This window comes from Salvelinus namaycush, chromosome 27, assembly GCF_016432855.1.
Source record: "Salvelinus namaycush isolate Seneca chromosome 27, SaNama_1.0, whole genome shotgun sequence".
In the NCBI taxonomy this organism is placed as follows: domain Eukaryota; kingdom Metazoa; phylum Chordata; class Actinopteri; order Salmoniformes; family Salmonidae; genus Salvelinus; species Salvelinus namaycush.
The window spans coordinates 4,624,388-4,641,973 of NC_052333.1; positions in this window are offsets into that span (position 1 = coordinate 4,624,388).

Genomic DNA, 17,586 nt, shown 5'->3' on the forward strand with positions numbered 1-17,586 from the left:
AACACTAAATGTGTTTCCATGACCTTGTCCATGACCTTCCATGACCTTCCATGACCTTGTCCATGACCTTCCATGCATAATAATGTCATCATTTGAATTATTAGGGGAGAAAAAATGAATTGATCTTGGTATCTACTATTAAAACGTGTAGGCTACTAGGAGTTCAGTAACACAGCTTACAGAAGATGTTAATTCAGCACAGATACGATCTAAACTCCCACACGTCTGCCTCATTTTCTCTCTATAAGAATCATTTGCATTCACCACTCTCTTCCCACCCACAGAGCTAGATGTTTTATTATTGTGGAGAAAGAGAGCATGAGGGTGTGATGTGAAACCATTCATACCACTGCTTTTCTTCCATACTGTCGGTTAATGTGTTGGTTTGACGAGCTACCGCAATACGACAGATGTTGAAAAATTGTTGTGAAGACCTGCCTCTTGTCAGTCTGGATGTACAGATCTAGAAGTCTGGATTTGACAGTAGATATTAGAAGAGATTATCTGTTTTCAGAAGTTTCCAGAAGCATTGGCGTGTCATAACGGCTCCTTCAGCAGAACTTGCGGGTCCTTTTGGGGGACAGTCTTGGTTTAGCCAAGTCGCAGAGAAGCAATCTGCATAACCCAACAAAACCCCCATCCTCTTGTAGATAGACCAGAGTGGCAACTTACAGGCTGGAGTCACGCACTGCATGGCACCCTATTCCCTATATAGTGCACTACTGTAGCTGGACCCTGATCAAAAAGAAGTGCACTATATAGGGAACAGGATGCCTCTTGGGACACAGCCACAGTCTGATTTGGAAAGTTTGAGAGTCATCCCTCGTATCCGGTCCACAAGACTGACCCCTAACCTGCCTCAAGACCAGAATCCACAGCATTCCAAGGCTTGGTCAATGCCACCTCATGTTCTAATAAAAAGCACATTCTGATTGTGTTACAGAGGGGGACTTCTTCAACTGCCTCCACAGCAGTCATAGCGAATGGGTTATTAATAAACTGAAGTGGTTTTGGTAAAAAAAAGTGCAGCTGCCCTCCAGAACTGTCCTGCAGAACAATGGCCTCTTATGTGACTGGACTGAGAAGAACACGGGCACTTGTGGTTTGCGCCTACTACCCCCTAACTTGCGTCCTAAATGGCACCCTATTCCCTACGTAGTGCACTACCTTTGACCAGAGCCCTGTGCACTAGGTAGGGAATAGGGTGCCATTTGGGATAGGTCCTATGTTTAAGAGTTTTTTTTTTAATTTTCAGATATTAATTGAATAGATACGAACAAGCCCTCAAACAAACTAAACTTTCACAGAGGAAGACTTGCCTATAGGCTGCTCATCTTCCTTTTAGCACGTGTTTTTCATAAGGTACGTACAGTATATATTTATGTCGTAATTGAAGTATATAGGTCGAAGTGCTGTCATTAATTTCAACCATCCATTTTCCAGTGCTATAGATCTCAAAGCGATTGGCCTCACTTGAGTACCGTACCAGAGGGTCGGGGTGACAGCCCAGCACATAACTGGGAGTGAGCTCCCAGCCATCCAGGACATACATGCCAGGCAGTGTCTTAGAAAGGCCTGAAGAATTACTATTATTATTATTATTTATCCTGCTATCAGTCACGTTCTCCTAATCCATGACTACCTCAATACCCCAGTATCTCTGCACATAGTACATACTGTACAGTACATTCAGAAAGTATTCGGACCCCTTGACTGTTTCCACATTTTGTTACGTTACAGCCTTATTCTAAAATGGATTACATAGTTTTTTACTCATCAATCTACACACAATAGCCCATAATGACAAAGCATAATGACAAATCAAATCTATTAAAAATAAAACAACTCATATCACATTTACATAAGTATTCAGACCCTTTACTCCGTACTTTGTTGAAGCACCTTTGGCAGCGATTACAGCCTCAAGTCTTTGTGGGTATGATGCTACAAGCTTGGCACACCTGTATTTGGGGAGTTTCTAAAATTCTTCTCTGCAGATCCTCTCAAGCTCTGTTGGGTTGGATTGGGAGCATCGGTGCACAGCTATTTTCAGGTCTCTCCAGATATGTTCGATTGGGTTCAAGTTCGGACTCTGGCTGGGCCACTCAAGGACATTCAGAGACTTGTCCCTTAGCCACTCCTGCATTGTCTTGGTTGTGTGCTTAGGGTCGTTGTCCTGTTGGAAGGTGAACCTTCACTCCAGTCTGAGGTCCTGAGCACTCTGGAGCAGGTTTTCATCAAGGATCTCTCTGTACTTTCCTCCGTTCATCTTTCCCTCGAACCTGACTAGTCTCCCAGTCCCTGCTCTGAAAAACATCTCCACAGCATGCTGCCACCACCATGCTTCACTGTAGGGATAGTGCCAGGTTTCCTCCAGATGTGACGCTTGGCATTCATGCCAAAGAGTTCAATCTTGGTTTCATCAGACCAGAGAATCTTGTTTCTCATGGTCTGAGAGTTCTTTAGGTGCCTTTTGGCAAACTCCAAGTGGGCTGTCATGTGCCTTTTACTGAAGAGTGTTCTCCGTCTGGCCACTCTACCATAAAAGTCTGATTGGTGGTGTGCTGAAGATATGGTTGTCCCATCTCCACAGAAGAACTCTGGAGCTCTGTCAGAGTGACCATCGGGTTCTTGGTCACCTCCCTGACCAAGGCTCTTCTCCCCCAATTGCTCAGTTTGGCTGGGCGGCCAGCTCTAAGAAGAGTCTTGGTGGTTCCAATCTTCTGCCATTTAAGAATGATGGAGGCCACTGTGTTCTTGGGGACCTTGAATGCTGTACAAATGTTTTTGGTACCCTTCCCCAGATCTATGCCTCAACACAATCCTGTCTCGGAGCTCTACGGACAATTCCTTCGACCTCATGGCTTGGTTTTTGCTCTGATATGCACTGTCAACTGTGGGACCTTATATAGACAGGTGTGTGCCTTTCCAAAACATGTTCAATCAATTGAATTTACCACAGATGGACTCCAATCAAGTTGTAGAAACATCTCAAGGATGATCAATGGAAACAGAATGCAACTGAGCTCAATTTTGAGTATCATAGCAAATGTAAATAAGGTATTTCTGTTTTTAATTTTAAATACATTTGCAAACATTTCTAAAAACTGTTTTTTGCTTCGTCATTATGGGGTATTGTGTGTAGATTGATGAGGATTGAATTTTAAAAAATCCATTTCAGAATAAGGCTGTAACGTAACAAAATGTGGAAAAAGGGAAGGGGTCTGAATACTTTCCGAATGCACTGTATCCACCTCAATACTCCACTATCCCTGCACATTGTACATATCTACCTCAATACTCCACTATCCCTGCACATTGTACATATCTACCTCAATACTCCACTATCCCTGCACATTGTACATATACACCTCAATACTCCACTATCCCTGCACATTGTACATATCTACCTCAATACTCCACTATCCCTGCACATTGTACATATCTACCTCAATACTCCACTATCCCTGCTCATTGTACATATACACCTCAATACTCCACTATCCCTGCTCATTGTACATATCTACCTCAATACTCCACTATCCCTGCACATTGTACATATCAAGTTTATTTTATATAGCCCTTCGTACATCAGCTAATATCTCGAAGTGCTGTACAGAAATCCAGCCTAAAACCCCAAACAGCAAGCAATGCAGGTGTAGAAGCACGGTGGCTAGGAAAAACTCCCTAGAAAGGCCAAAACCTAGGAAGAAACCTAGAGAGGAACCAGGCTATGAGGGGTGGCCAGTCCTCTTCTGGCTGTGCCGGGTGGAGATTATAACAGAACTATGCCAAGATGTTCAAAATGTTCATAAGTGACAAGCATGGTCAAATAATAATCATGAATAATTTTCAGTTGGCTTTTCATAGCCGCTCATTAAGAGTTGAAAACAGCAGGTCTGGGACAGGTGGCGGTTCCATAACCGCAGGCAGAACAGTTGAAACTGGAATAGCAGCAAGGCCAGGTGGACTGGGGACAGCAAGGAGTCATCATGCCCGGTAGTCCTGACGTATGGTGCTAGGGCTCAGGTCCTCCGAGAGAGAGAAAGAAAGAGAGAAGGAGAGAATTAGAGAGAGCCAAGATTTTCAAAATGTTCATAAATGACAAGCATGGTCAAATAATAATCAGGAATAAAAGTCAGTTGGCTTTTCATAGCCGATCATTAAGAGTTGAAAGCAGCAGGTCTGGGACAGGTAGGGGTTCCATAACCGCAGGCAGAGCAGTTGAAACTGGAACAGCAGCAAGGCCAGGTGGACTGGGGACAGCAAGGAGTCATCATGCCCGGTTTGCCGTGACGTATGGTCCTAGGGCTCAGGTTCTCAGAGAGAGAGAAAGAAAGAGAGAACGAGAGAATTAGAGAGAGCATACTTAAATTCACACAGGACACTGGATAAGACAGGAGAAGTACTCCAGATATAACAAACTGACCCTAGCCCCCCGACACATAAACTACTGCAGCATAAATACTGGAGGCTGAGACAGGAGCGGTCAGGAGACACTGTGGCCCCATCCGAAGATACCCCCGGACAGGGCCAAACAGGAAGGATATAACCCCACCCACTTTGCCAAAGCACAGCCCCCGCACCACTAGAGGGATATCTTCAACCACCAACTTACAATCCTGAGACAAGGCCGAGTATAGCCCACAAAGATCTCCACCACAGCACAAACCAAGGGGGGGGCGCCAACCCAGACAGGAAGATCACGTCAGTAACTCAACCCACTCAAGTGACGCACCCCTCCTAGGGACGGCATGAAAGAGCACCAGTAAGCCAGTGACTCAGCCCCTGTAATAGGGTTAGAGGCAGAGAATCCCAGTGGAGAGAGGGGAACCGGCCAGGCAGAGACAGCAAGGGCGGTTCGTTGCTCCAGAGCCTTTCCGTTCACCTTCACACTCCTGGGCCAGACTACACTCAATCATATGACCTACTGAAGAGATAAGTCTTCAGTAAAGACTTAAAGGTTGAGACCGAGTCTGCGTCTCTCACATGGGTAGGCAGACCCGTTCCATAAAAATGGAGATCTATAGGAGAAAGCCCTGCCTCCCGCTGTTTGCTTAGAAATTCTAGGGACAATTAGGAGGCCTGCGTCTTGTGACCGTAGCGTACGTATAGGTATGTACGGCAGGACCAACTCGGAAAGATAGGTAGGAGCAAGCCCATGTAACGCTTTATAGGTTAACAGTATATACACATATACATATACACCTCAATACTCCACTATCCCTGCACATTGTACATATACACCTCAATACTCCACTATCCCTGCACATTGTACATATCTACCTCAATACTCCACTATCCCTGCACATTGTACATATCTACCTCAATACTCCACTTTCCCTGCTCATTGTACATATACACCTCAATACTCCACTATCCCTGCACATTGTACATATCTACCTCAATACTCCACTATCCCTGCTCATTGTACATATACACCTCAATACTCCACTATCCCTGCACATTGTACATATCTACCTCAATACTCCACTATCCCTGCACATTGTACATATACACCTCAATACTCCACTATCCCTGCACATTGTACATATACACCTCAATACTCCACTTTCCCTGCTCATTGTACATATACACCTCAATACTCCACTATCCCTGCACATTGTACATATCTACCTCAATACTCCACTATCCCTGCTCATTGTACATATACACCTCAATACTCCACTATCCCTGCACATTGTACATATCTACCTCAATACTCCACTATCCCTGCACATTGTACATATCTACCTCAATACTCCACTATCCCTGCACATTGTACATATACACCTCAATACTCCACTATCCCTGCACATTGTACATATACACCTCAATACTCCACTATCCCTGCACATTGTACATATCTACCTCAATACTCCACTATCCCTGCACATTGTACATATCTACCTCAATACTCCACTATCCCTGCACATTGTACATATACACCTCAATACTCCACTATCCCTGCACATTGTACATATCTACCTCAATACTCCACTATCCCTGCACATTGTACATATCTACCTCAATACTCCACTATCCCTGCACATTGTAGATTTGGTACTGACCCTGTTTTAGCTTCCTCTCTGATTTGTCCTGTGTTTCATTTCATTAGTTATACTATTTTGATATTGAACACTGGACTTTTGGTTAGGGCTGTCACTTTACTTGTGCATGTGACAAATAACACTTGAAACATAAATTCACAATAATAATCACTGTCTTCCAATGATAAGAGCTACCATAAACACACGACACGGCAAAAGTTTTCTATTTAAATGCCGTTATATCTGAAACCACTGAAACAAACAGCTGTTAGGATCCCTATCAAACTATTCAGCATGTTCAATCAGGGCTGCAACTTGCCGTGCGTAGCTGCTCCTGTTGTTGTAAATTACGACGTCATGAACGTCCACTACTGTATTATATAATTTGTTTATAGAGAATTGTCTTTTTATCGTGTCCCTGCTGCACTGCTGCAGGGTTGTTTGAGGGAGCGACTGTACACTCCACGCCGGAGTAGACGTGTGTATGGATTTAAAGCTAACGTGATCGAGCTGTCTATTTCCATCTATTCTCCACAGAAGGCACTGAAGGGACGGAAAGAGAACACGCTGCTGCTGTGGGCGCTTTGTTTACACAGTGTCATATGATGTCACATAACTGAGGCTGTTGCCCAGACAACACTGACTCTGACTTTACCTGGTCATGCAAGAGAGAGGGTATATTTTGGCCACATGACTGACTGACTAACTTATTGCTTATCCAATAGATATATATGCCCGTAATGAGATGGCAGCTGTCTCTCTCTCTCTCTGGTGCCCTGAAATGTTATTCCTTAGAGAGACTTTATGGATATCAGGGGTTGAGATACCTCTAGTGTGATGGTTGAGATACCTCTAGTGTGATGGTTGAGATACCTCAAGTGTGATGGTTGAGATACCTCTAGTGTGATGGTTGAGATACCTCTAGTTTGATGGTTGAGATACCTCTAGTGTGATGGTTGAGATACCTCTAGTGTGATGGTTGAGATACCTCTAGTGTGATGGTTGAGATACCTCTAGTGTGATGGTTGAGATACCTCTAGTGTGATGGTGGAGATACCTCTAGTGTGATGGTTGAGATACCTCTAGTGTGATGGTTGAGATACCTCTAGTGTGATGGTTGAGATACCTCTAGTGTGATGGTTGAGATACCTCTAGTTTGATGGTGATGGTGGAGATACCTCAAGTGTGATGGTTGAGATACCTCTAGTGTGATGGTTGAGATACCTCTAGTGTGATGGTTGAGATACCTCTAGTGTGATGGTTGAGATACCTCTAGTGTGATGGTGGAGATAGAAACCTCTAGTGTGATGGTTGAGATACCTCTAGTGTGATGGTTGAGATACCTATAGTGTGATGGTTGAGATACCTCTAGTGTGATGGTTGAGATACCTCTAGTGTGATGGTTGAGACACCTCTAGTGTGATGGTGGAGATACCTCTAGTGTGATGGTTGAGACACCTCTAGTGTGATGGTTGAGACACCTCTAGTGTGATGGTTGAGATGCCTCTAGTGTGATGGTTGAGATACCTCTAGTGTGATGGTGATGGTTGAGATACCTCTAGTGTGATGGTTGAGACACCTCTAGTGTGATGGTTGAGACACCTCTAGTGTGATGGTTGAGACACCTCTAGTGTGATGGTTGAGACACCTATAGTGTGATGGTGATGGTTGAGATACCTCTAGTGTGATGGTTGAGACACCTATAGTGTGATGGTGATGGTTGAGATACCTCTAGTGTGATGGTTGAGACACCTCTAGTGTGATGGTTGAGATACCTGTAGTGTGATGGTTGAGATACCTCTAGTGTGATGGTTGAGATACCTCTAGTGTGATGGTTGAGACACCTCTAGTGTGATGGTTGAGACACCTCTAGTGTGATGGTTGAGATACCTCTAGTGTGATGGTGATGGTTGAGATAACTCTAGTGTGATGGTGGAGATACCTCTAGTGTGATGGTTGAGACACCTCTAGTGTGATGGTTGAGACACCTCTAGTGTGATGGTTGAGATACCTCTAGTGTGATGGTGGAGATAGATACCTCTAGTGTGATGGTTGAGATACCTCTATTGTGATGGTTGAGACACCTCTAGTGTGATGGTTGAGATACCTCTAGAGTGATGGTTGAGATGCCTCTAGTGTGATGGTTGAGATACCTCTAGTGTGATGGTGATGGTGGAGATACCTCTAGTGTGATGGTTGAGATACCTCTAGTGTGATGGTTGAGACACCTCTAGTGTGATGGTTGAGATACCTCTAGTGTGATGGTTGAGATACCTCTAGTGTGATGGTGGAGATACCTCTAGTGTGATGGTTGAGACACCTCTAGTGTGATGGTGGAGATACCTCTAGTGTGATGGTTGAGATACCTCTAGTGTGATGGTGATGGTTGAGATCCCTCTAGTGTGATGGTTGAGATACCTCTTGTGTGATGGTTGAGATACCTCTAGTTTGATGGTGATGGTGGAGATACCTCAAGTGTGATGGTTGAGATACCTCTAGTGTGATGGTTGAGATACCTCTAGTGTGATGGTTGAGATACCTCTAGTGTGATGGTTGAGATACCTCTAGTGTGATGGTGGAGATAGATACCTCTAGTGTGATGGTTGAGATACCTCTAGTGTGATGGTTGAGATACCTCTAGTGTGATGGTTGAGATACCTCTAGTGTGATGGTTGAGATACCTCTAGTGTGATGGTTGAGATACCTCTAGTGTGATGGTGGAGATAGATACCTCAAGTGTGATGGTTGAGATGCCTCTAGTGTGATGGTTGAGATACCTCTAGTGTGATGGTGATGGTTGAGACACCTCTAGTGTGATGGTGGAGATACCTCTAGTGTGATGGTTGAGACACCTCTAGTGTGATGGTTGAGACACCTCTAGTGTGATGGTTGAGATACTTCTAGTGTGATGGTGGAGATACCTCTAGTGTGATGGTTGAGACACCTCTAGTGTGATGGTTGAGATGCCTCTAGTGTGATGGTTGAGACACCTCTAGTGTGATGGTGGAGATACCTCTAGTGTGATGGTTGAGACACCTCTAGTGTGATGGTTGAGATACCTCTAGTGTGATGGTTGAGATACCTCTAGTGTGATGGTTGAGATACCTATAGTGTGATGGTTGAGATACCTCTAGTGTGATGGTTGAGATACCTCTAGTGTGATGGTTGAGACACCTCTAGTGTGATGGTGGAGATACCTCTAGTGTGATGGTTGAGACACCTCTAGTGTGATGGTTGAGACACCTCTAGTGTGATGGTTGAGATACCTCTAGTGTGATGGTTGAGATACCTCTAGTGTGATGGTGGAGATACCTCTAGTGTGATGGTTGAGATACCTCTAGTGTGATGGTGGAGATACCTCTAGTGTGATGGTTGAGACACCTCTAGTGTGATGGTTGAGATACCTCTAGTGTGATGGTTGAGATACCTCTAGTGTGATGGTGGAGATACCTCTAGTGTGATGGTTGAGATACCTCTAGTGTGATGCTTGAGACACCTCTAGTGTGATGGTTGAGACACCTCTAGTGTGATGGTTGAGATACCTCTAGTGTGATGGTTGAGATACCTCTAGTGTGATGGTTGAGACACCTCTAGTGTGATGGTTGAGATGCCTCTAGTGTGATGGTTGAGATACCTCTAGTGTGATGGTGATGGTTGAGATACCTCTAGTGTGATGGTTGAGACACCTCTAGTGTGATGGTTGAGACACCTCTAGTGTGATGGTTGAGACACCTCTAGTGTGATGGTTGAGACACCTATAGTGTGATGGTGATGGTTGAGATACCTCTAGTGTGATGGTTGAGACACCTATAGTGTGATGGTGATGGTTGAGATACCTCTAGTGTGATGGTTGAGACACCTCTAGTGTGATGGTTGAGACACCTCTAGTGTGATGGTTGAGATACCTCTAGTGTGATGGTTGAGATACCTCTAGTGTGATGGTTGAGACACCTCTAGTGTGATGGTTGAGACACCTCTAGTGTGATGGTTGAGATACCTCTAGTGTGATGGTGATGGTTGAGATAATTCTAGTGTGATGGTGGAGATACCTCTAGTGTGATGGTTGAGACACCTCTAGTGTGATGGTTGAGACACCTCTAGTGTGATGGTTGAGATACCTCTAGTGTGATGGTGGAGATAGATACCTCTAGTGTGATGGTTGAGATACCTCTATTGTGATGGTTGAGACACCTCTAGTGTGATGGTTGAGATACCTCTAGAGTGATGGTTGAGATGCCTCTAGTGTGATGGTTGAGATACCTTTAGTGTGATGGTGATGGTGGAGATACCTCTAGTGTGATGGTTGAGATACCTCTAGTGTGATGGTTGAGACACCTCTAGTGTGATGGTTGAGATACCTCTAGTGTGATGGTTGAGATACCTCTAGTGTGATGGTGGAGATACCTCTAGTGTGATGGTTGAGACACCTCTAGTGTGATGGTGGAGATACCTCTAGTGTGATGGTTGAGATACCTCTAGTGTGATGGTGATGGTTGAGATCCCTCTAGTGTGATGGTTGAGATACCTCTTGTGTGATGGTTGAGATACCTCTAGTTTGATGGTGATGGTGGAGATACCTCAAGTGTGATGGTTGAGATACCTCTAGTGTGATGGTTGAGATACCTCTAGTGTGATGGTTGAGATACCTCTAGTGTGATGGTTGAGATACCTCTAGTGTGATGGTGGAGATAGATACCTCTAGTGTGATGGTTGAGATACCTCTAGTGTGATGGTTGAGATACCTCTAGTGTGATGGTTGAGATACCTCTAGTGTGATGGTTGAGATACCTCTAGTGTGATGGTTGAGATACCTCTAGTGTGATGGTGGAGATAGATACCTCAAGTGTGATGGTTGAGATGCCTCTAGTGTGATGGTTGAGATACCTCTAGTGTGATGGTTGAGATACCTCTAGTGTGATGGTTGAGATACCTCTAGTGTGATGGTTGAGATACCTCTAGTGTGATGGTTGAGATACCTCTAGTGTGATGGTTGAGATACCTCTAGTGTGGTGGTTGAGATACCTCTAGTGTGATGGTTGAGATACCTCTAGTGTGATGGTTGAGATACCTCTAGTGTGATGGTTGAGACACCTCTAGTGTGATGGTTGAGATACCTCTAGTGTGATGGTTGAGATACCTCTAGTGTGATGGTTGAGATACCTCTAGTGTGATGGTGGAGATAGATACCTCTAGTGTGATGGTTGAGATACCTCTAGTGTGATGGTTGAGATACCTCTAGTGTGATGGTTGAGATACCTCTAGTGTGATGGTTGAGATACCTCTAGTGTGATGGTTGAGATACCTCTAGTGTGATGGTGGAGATAGATACCTCAAGTGTGATGGTTGAGATGCCTCTAGTGTGATGGTTGAGATACCTCTAGTGTGATGGTTGAGATACCTCTAGTGTGATGGTTGAGATACCTCTAGTGTGATGGTTGAGATACCTCTAGTGTGATGGTTGAGATACCTCTAGTGTGATGGTTGAGATACCTCTAGTGTGGTGGTTGAGATACCTCTAGTGTGATGGTTGAGATACCTCTAGTGTGATGGTTGAGATACCTCTAGTGTGATGGTTGAGACACCTCTAGTGTGATGGTTGAGATGCCTCTAGTGTGATGGTTGAGACACCTCTAGTGTGATGGTTGAGATACCTCTAGTGTGATGGTTGAGACACCTCTAGTGTGATGGTTGAGATACCTCTAGTGTGATGGTTGAGATACCTCTAGTGTGATGGTGATGGTTGAGACACCTCTAGTGTGATGGTGGAGATACCTCTAGTGTGATGGTTGAGACACCTCTAGTGTGATGGTTGAGACACCTCTAGTGTGATGGTTGAGATACCTCTAGTGTGATGGTGGAGATACCTCTAGTGTGATGGTTGAGACACCTCTAGTGTGATTGTTGAGATGCCTCTAGTGTGATGGTTGAGACACCTCTAGTGTGATGGTGGAGATACCTCTAGTGTGATGGTTGAGACACCTCTAGTGTGATGGTTGAGATACCTCTAGTGTGATGGTTGAGATACCTCTAGTGTGATGGTTGAGATACCTATAGTGTGATGGTTGAGATACCTCTAGTGTGATGGTTGAGATACCTCTAGTGTGATGGTTGAGACACCTCTAGTGTGATGGTGGAGATACCTCTAGTGTGATGGTTGAGACACCTCTAGTGTGATGGTTGAGACACCTCTAGTGTGATGGTTGAGATACCTCTAGTGTGATGGTTGAGATACCTCTAGTGTGATGGTGGAGATACCTCTAGTGTGATGGTTGAGATACCTCTAGTGTGATGGTGGAGATACCTCTAGTGTGATGGTTGAGACACCTCTAGTGTGATGGTTGAGATACCTCTAGTGTGATGGTTGAGATACCTCTAGTGTGATGGTTGAGATACCTCTAGTGTGATGGTTGAGATACCTCTAGTGTGATGGTTGAGATACCTCTAGTGTGATGCTTGAGACACCTCTAGTGTGATGGTTGAGACACCTCTAGTGTGATGGTTGAGATACCTCTAGTGTGATGGTTGAGATACCTCTAGTGTGATGGTTGAGACACCTCTAGTGTGATGGTTGAGACACCTCTAGTGTGATGGTTGAGACACCTCTAGTGTGATGGTTGAGATACCTCTAGTGTGATGGTGGAGACACCTCTAGTGTGATGGTTGAGACGCCTCTAGTGTGATGGTTGAGATACCTCTAGTGTGATGGTTGAGACACCTCTAGTGTGATGGTTGAGATACCTCTAGTGTGATGGTTGAGATACCTCTAGTGTGATTGTTGAGATACCTCTAGTGTGATGGTTGAGACACCTCTAGTGTGATGGTTGAGATGCCTCTAGTGTGATGGTTGAGACACCTCTAGTGTGATGGTTGAGATACCTCTAGTGTGATGGTTGAGACACCTCTAGTGTGATGGTTGAGATACCTCTAGTGTGATGGTTGAGATACCTCTAGTGTGATGGTGATGGTTGAGACACCTCTAGTGTGATGGTGGAGATACCTCTAGTGTGATGGTTGAGACACCTCTAGTGTGATGGTTGAGACACCTCTAGTGTGATGGTTGAGATACCTCTAGTGTGATGGTGGAGATACCTCTAGTGTGATGGTTGAGACACCTCTAGTGTGATGGTTGAGATGCCTCTAGTGTGATGGTTGAGACACCTCTAGTGTGATGGTGGAGATACCTCTAGTGTGATGGTTGAGACACCTCTAGTGTGATGGTTGAGATACCTCTAGTGTGATGGTTGAGATACCTCTAGTGTGATGGTTGAGATACCTATAGTGTGATGGTTGAGATACCTCTAGTGTGATGGTTGAGATACCTCTAGTGTGATGGTTGAGACACCTCTAGTGTGATGGTGGAGATACCTCTAGTGTGATGGTTGAGACACCTCTAGTGTGATGGTTGAGACACCTCTAGTGTGATGGTTGAGATGCCTCTAGTGTGATGGTTGAGATACCTCTAGTGTGATGGTTGAGACACCTCTAGTGTGATGGTTGAGACACCTCTAGTGTGATGGTTGAGACACCTCTAGTGTGATGGTTGAGACACCTATAGTGTGATGGTGATGGTTGAGATACCTCTAGTGTGATGGTTGAGACACCTATAGTGTGATGGTGAAGGTTGAGATACCTCTAGTGTGATGGTTGAGACACCTCTAGTGTGATGGTTGAGACACCTCTAGTGTGATGGTTGAGATACCTGTAGTGTGATGGTTGAGATACCTCTAGTGTGATGGTTGAGACACCTCTAGTGTGATGGTTGAGACACCTCTAGTGTGATGGTGGAGATACCTCTAGTGTGATGGTTGAGATACCACTAGTGTGATGGTTGAGATGCCTCTAGTGTGATGGTTGAGATACCTCTAGTGTGATGGTTGAGATACCTCTAGTGTGATGGTTGAGATACCTCTAGTGTGATTGTATTGGTTGAGATACCTCTAGTGTGATGGTTGAGATACCTCTAGTGTGATGGTGATGGTTGAGATACCTCTAGTGTGATGGTTGATATACCTCTAGTGTGATGGTTGATATACCTCTAGTGTGATGGTGATGGTTGAGACACCTCTAGTGTGATGGTTGAGATACCTCTAGTGTGATGGTTGAGATACCTCTAGTGTGATGGTGGAGATACCTCTAGTGTGATGGTTGAGATACCTCTAGTGTGATGGTTGAGATACCTCTAGTGTGATGGTTGAGATACCTCTAGTGTGATGGTTGAGATACCTCTAGTGTGATGGTTGAGATACCTATAGTGTGATGGTTGAGATACCTCTAGTGTGATGGTGATGGTTGAAATACCTCTAGTGTGATGGTTGATATACCTCTACTGTGATGGTTGAGATACCTCTAGTGTGATGGTTGAGATACCTCTAGTGTGATGGTTGAGATACCTCTAGTGTGATGGTTGAGATACCTCTAGTGTGATGGTTGAGATACCTCTAGTGTGATGGTTGAGATACCTCTAGTGTGATGGTTGAGATACCTCTAGTGTGATGGTGGAGATACCTCTAGTGTGATGGTTGAGATACCTCTAGTGTGATGGTGATGGTTGAGATACCTCTAGTGTGATGGTGGAGATACCTCTAGTGTGATGGTGATGGTTGAGATACCTCTAGTGTGATGGTGATGGTTGAGATACCTCTAGTGTGATGGTGGAGATACCTCTAGTGTGATGGTTGAGACACCTCTAGTGTGATGGTTGAGATACCTCTAGTGTGATGGTGGAGATAGATACCTCTAGTGTGATGGTGGAGATACCTCTAGTGTGATGGTTGAGATACCTCTAGTGTGATGGTTGAGACACCTCTAGTGTGATGGTTGAGATACCTCTAGTGTGATGGTTGAGATGCCTCTAGTGTGATGGTTGAGATACCTCTAGTGTGATGGTGATGGTGGAGATACCTCTAGTGTGATGGTTGAGATACCTCTAGTGTGATGGTTGAGATACCTCTAGTGTGATGGTTGAGATACCTCTAGTGTGATGGTTGAGATACCTCTAGTGTGATGGTGGAGATACCTCTAGTGTGATGGTTGAGATACCTCTAGTGTGATGGTTGAGATACCTCTAGTGTGATGGTTGAGATGCCTCTAGTGTGATGGTTGAGATACCTCTAGTGTGATGGTTGAGATACCTCTAGTGTGATGGTTGAGATACCTCTAGTGTGATGGTTGAGATGCATCTAGTGTGATGGTTGAGACACCTCTAGTGTGATGGTTGAGATACCTCTAGTTTGATGGTGATGGTGGAGATACCTCAAGTGTGATGGTTGAGATACCTCTAGTGTGATGGTTGAGATACCTCTAGTGTGATGGTTGAGATACCTCTAGTGTGATGGTTGAGATACCTCTAGTGTGATGGTTGAGATACCTCTAGTGTGATGGTTGAGATACCTATAGTGTGATGGTTGAGATACCTCTAGTGTGATGGTGATGGTTGAAATACCTCTAGTGTGATGGTTGATATACCTCTACTGTGATGGTTGAGATACCTCTAGTGTGATGGTTGAGATACCTCTAGTGTGATGGTTGAGATACCTCTAGTGTGATGGTTGAGATACCTCTAGTGTGATGGTTGAGATACCTCTAGTGTGATGGTTGAGATACCTCTAGTGTGATGGTTGAGATACCTCTAGTGTGATGGTGGAGATACCTCTAGTGTGATGGTTGAGATACCTCTAGTGTGATGGTGATGGTTGAGATACCTCTAGTGTGATGGTGGAGATACCTCTAGTGTGATGGTGATGGTTGAGATACCTCTAGTGTGATGGTGATGGTTGAGATACCTCTAGTGTGATGGTGGAGATACCTCTAGTGTGATGGTTGAGACACCTCTAGTGTGATGGTTGAGATACCTCTAGTGTGATGGTGGAGATAGATACCTCTAGTGTGATGGTGGAGATACCTCTAGTGTGATGGTTGAGATACCTCTAGTGTGATGGTTGAGACACCTCTAGTGTGATGGTTGAGATACCTCTAGTGTGATGGTTGAGATGCCTCTAGTGTGATGGTTGAGATACCTCTAGTGTGATGGTGATGGTGGAGATACCTCTAGTGTGATGGTTGAGATACCTCTAGTGTGATGGTTGAGATACCTCTAGTGTGATGGTTGAGATACCTCTAGTGTGATGGTGGAGATACCTCTAGTGTGATGGTTGAGATACCTCTAGTGTGATGGTTGAGATACCTCTAGTGTGATGGTTGAGATGCCTCTAGTGTGATGGTTGAGATACCTCTAGTGTGATGGTTGAGATACCTCTAGTGTGATGGTTGAGATACCTCTAGTGTGATGGTTGAGATACCTCTAGTGTGATGGTTGAGATACCTCTAGTGTGATGGTTGAGATACCTCTAGTGTGATGGTGGAGATACCTCTAGTGTGATGGTTGAGATACCTCTAGTGTGATGGTGATGGTTGAGATACCTATAGTGTGATGGTTGAGATACCTTTAGTGTGATGGTTGAGACACCTCTAGTGTGATAGTTGAGATACCTCTAGTGTGATGGTTGAGATACCTCTAGTGTGATGGTTGAGATACCTCTAGTGTGATGGTTGAGATGCCTCTAGTGTGATGGTTGAGATACCTCTAGTGTGATGGTGATGGTGGAGATACCTCTAGTGTGATGGTTGAGACACCTCTAGTGTGATGGTTGAGATACCTCTAGTGTGATGGTGGAGATACCTATAGTGTGATGGTTGAGATACCTCTAGTGTGATGGTTGAGATACCTCTAGTGTGATGGTTGAGACACCTCTAGTGTGATGGTTGAGATAGATACCTCTAGTGTGATGGTTGAGATACCTCTAGTGTGATGGTTGAGATACCTCTAGTGTGATGGTTGAGATACCTCTAGTGTGATGGTTGAGATACCTATAGTGTGATGGTTGAGATACCTCTAGTGTGATGGTTGAGATACCTCTAGTGTGATGGTTGAGATACCTCTAGTGTGATGGTGGAGATACCTCTAGTGTGATGGTTGAGATACCTCTAGTGTGATGGTTGAGATACCTCTAGTGTGATGGTTGAGATACCTCTAGTGTGATGGTTGAGATACCTCTAGTGTGATGGTTGAGATACCTCTAGTGTGATGGTTGAGATACCTCTAGTGTGATGGTTGAGATACCTCTAGTGTGATGGTTGAGACACCTCTAGTGTGATGGTTGAGACACCTCTAGTGTGATGGTTGAGATACCTCTAGTGTGATGGTTGAGACACCTCTAGTGTGATGGTTGAGATACCTCTAGTGTGATGGTTGAGATACCTCTAGTGTGATGGTTGAGACACCTCTAGTGTGATGGTTGAGATACCTCTAGTGTGATGGTTGAGATACCTCTAGTGTGATGGTTGAGATACCTCTAGTGTGATGGTTGAGACACCTCTAGTGTGATGGTTGAGATACCTCTAGTGTGATGGTTGAGATACCTCTAGTGTGATGGTTGAGATACCTCTAGTGTGATGGCTGATTGGTGTCATACTGATAAAAACATTCAACAACCACTGAGGGAGGTGATTGTAATGCATGTGTAATGGTCGACGGGCT